Raw genomic sequence first — 3,277 nt, forward strand, 5'->3', positions numbered from 1 at the left:
AAAAAAAAAAAAAAAAAAAAAAAAAAAAAAAAAAAAAAAAAAAAAAAAAAAAAAAAAAAAAAAAAAAAAAAAAAAAAAAAAAAAAAAAAAAAAAAAAAAAAAAAAAAAAAAAAAAAAAAAAAAAAAAAAAAAAAAAAAAAAAAAAAAAAAAAAAAAAAAAAAAAAAAAAAAAAAAAAAAAAAAAAAAAAAAAAAAAAAAAAAAAAAAAAAAAAAAAAAAAAAAAAAAAAAAAAAAAAAAAAAAAAAAAAAAAAAAAAAAAAAAAAAAAAAAAAAAAAAAAAAAAAAAAAAAAAAAAAAAAAAAAAAAAAAAAAAAAAAAAAAAAAAAAAAAAAAAAAAAAAAAAAAAAAAAAAAAAAAAAAAAAAAAAAAAAAAAAAAAAAAAAAAAAAAAAAAAAAAAAAAAAAAAAAAAAAAAAAAAAAAAAAAAAAAAAAAAAAAAAAAAAAAAAAAAAAAAATAAAAAAAAAAAAAAAAAAAAAAAAAAAAAAAAAAAAAAAAAAAAAAAAAAAAAAAAAAAAAAAAAAAAAAAAAAAAAAAAAAAAAAAAAAAAAAAAAAAAAAAAAAAAAAAAAAAAAAAAAAAAAAAAAAAAAAAAAAAAAAAAAAAAAAAAAAAAAAAAAAAAAAAAAAAAAAAAAAAAAAAAAAAAAAAAAAAAAAAAAAAAAAAAAAAAAAAAAAAAAAAAAAAAAAAAAAAAAAAAAAAAAAAAAAAAAAAAAAAAAAAAAAAAAAAAAAAAAAAAAAAAAAAAAAAAAAAAAAAAAAAAAAAAAAAAAAAAAAAAAAAAAAAAAAAAAAAAAAAAAAAAAAAAAAAAAAAAAAAAAAAAAAAAAAAAAAAAAAAAAAAAAAAAAAAAAAAAAAAAAAAAAAAAAAAATAAAAAAAAAAAAAAAAAAAAAAAAAAAAAAAAAAAAAAAAAAAAAAAAAAAAAAAAAAAAAAAAAAAAAAAAAAAAAAAAAAAAAAAAAAAAAAAAAAAAAAAAAAAAAAAAAAAAAAAAAAAAAAAAAAAAAAAAAAAAAAAAAAAAAAAAAAAAAAAAAAAAAAAAAAAAAAAAAAAAAAAAAAAAAAAAAAAAAAAAAAAAAAAAAAAAAAAAAAAAAAAAAAAAAAAAAAAAAAAAAAAAAAAAAAAAAAAAAAAAAAAAAAAAAAAAAAAAAAAAAAAAAAAAAAAAAAAAAAAAAAAAAAAAAAAAAAAAAAAAAAAAAAAAAAAAAAAAAAAAAAAAAAAAAAAAAAAAAAAAAAAAAAAAAAAAAAAAAAAAAAAAAAAAAAAAAAAAAAAAAAAAAAAAAAAAAAAAAAAAAAAAAAAAAAAAAAAAAAAAAAAAAAAAAAAAAAAAAAAAAAAAAAAAAAAAAAAAAAAAAAAAAAAAAAAAAAAAAAAAAAAAAAAAAAAAAAAAAAAAAAAAAAAAAAAAAAAAAAAAAAAAAAAAAAAAAAAAAAAAAAAAAAAAAAAAAAAAAAAAAAAAAAAAAAAAAAAAAAAAAAAAAAAAAAAAAAAAAAAAAAAAAAAAAAAAAAAAAAAAAAAAAAAAAAAAAAAAAAAAAAAAAAAAAAAAAAAAAAAAAAAAAAAAAAAAAAAAAAAAAAAAAAAAAAAAAAAAAAAAAAAAAAAAAAAAAAAAAAAAAAAAAAAAAAAAAAAAAAAAAAAAAAAAAAAAAAAAAAAAAAAAAAAAAAAAAAAAAAAAAAAAAAAAAAAAAAAAAAAAAAAAAAAAAAAAAAAAAAAAAAAAAAAAAAAAAAAAAAAAAAAAAAAAAAAAAAAAAAAAAAAAAAAAAAAAAAAAAAAAAAAAAAAAAAAAAAAAAAAAAAAAAAAAAAAAAAAAAAAAAAAAAAAAAAAAAAAAAAAAAAAAAAAAAAAAAAAAAAAAAAAAAAAAAAAAAAAAAAAAAAAAAAAAAAAAAAAAAAAAAAAAAAAAAAAAAAAAAAAAAAAAAAAAAAAAAAAAAAAAAAAAAAAAAAAAAAAAAAAAAAAAAAAAAAAAAAAAAAAAAAAAAAAAAAAAAAAAAAAAAAAAAAAAAAAAAAAAAAAAAAAAAAAAAAAAAAAAAAAAAAAAAAAAAAAAAAAAAAAAAAAAAAAAAAAAAAAAAAAAAAAAAAAAAAAAAAAAAAAAAAAAAAAAAAAAAAAAAAAAAAAAAAAAAAAAAAAAAAAAAAAAAAAAAAAAAAAAAAAAAAAAAAAAAAAAAAAAAAAAAAAAAAAAAAAAAAAAAAAAAAAAAAAAAAAAAAAAAAAAAAAAAAAAAAAAAAAAAAAAAAAAAAAAAAAAAAAAAAAAAAAAAAAAAAAAAAAAAAAAAAAAAAAAAAAAAAAAAAAAAAAAAAAAAAAAAAAAAAAAAAAAAAAAAAAAAAAAAAAAAAAAAAAAAAAAAAACAAAAAAAAAAAAAAAAAAAAAAAAAAAAAAAAAAAAAAAAAAAAAAAAAAAAAAAAAAAAAAAAAAAAAAAAAAAAAAAAAAAAAAAAAAAAAAAAAAAAAAAAAAAAAAAAAAAAAAAAAAAAAAAAAAAAAAAAAAAAAAAAAAAAAAAAAAAAAAAAAAAAAAAAAAAAAAAAAAAAAAAAAAAAAAAAAAAAAAAAAAAAAAAAAAAAAAAAAAAAAAAAAAAAAAAAAAAAAAAAAAAAAAAAAAAAAAAAAAAAAAAAAAAAAAAAAAAAAAAAAAAAAAAAAAAAAAAAAAAAAAAAAAAAAAAAAAAAAAAAAAAAAAAAAAAAAAAAAAAAAAAAAAAAAAAAAAAAAAAAAAAAAAAAAAAAAAAAAAAAAAAAAAAAAAAAAAAAAAAAAAAAAAAAAAAAAAAAAAAAAAAAAAAAAAAAAAAAAAAAAAAAAAAAAAAAAAAAAAAAAAAAAAAAAAAAAAAAAAAAAAAAAAAAAAAAAAAAAAAAAAAAAAAAAAAAAAAAAAAAAAAAAAAAAAAAAAAAAAAAAAAAAAAAAAAAAAAAAAAAAAAAAAAAAAAAAAAAAAAAAAAAAAAAAAAAAAAAAAAAAAAAAAAAAAAAAAAAAAAAAAAAAAAAAAAAAAAAAAAAAAAAAAAAAAAAAAAAAAAAAAAAAAAAAAAAAAAAAAAAAAAAAAAAAAAAAAAAAAAAAAAAAAAAAAAAAAAAAAAAAAAAAAAAAAAAAAAAAAAAAAAAAAAAAAAAAAAAAAAAAAAAAAAAAAAAAAAAAAAAAAAAAAAAAAAAAAAAAAAAAAAAAAAAAAAAAAAAAAAAAAAAAAAAAAAAAAAAAAAAAAAAAAAAAAAAAAAAAAAAAAAAAAAAAAAAAAAAAAAAAAAAAAAAAAAAAAAAAAAAAAAAAAAAAAAAAAAAAAAAAAAAAAAAAAA

This window comes from Polyodon spathula, chromosome 44, assembly GCF_017654505.1.
Source record: "Polyodon spathula isolate WHYD16114869_AA chromosome 44, ASM1765450v1, whole genome shotgun sequence".
In the NCBI taxonomy this organism is placed as follows: Eukaryota; Metazoa; Chordata; class Actinopteri; order Acipenseriformes; family Polyodontidae; genus Polyodon; species Polyodon spathula.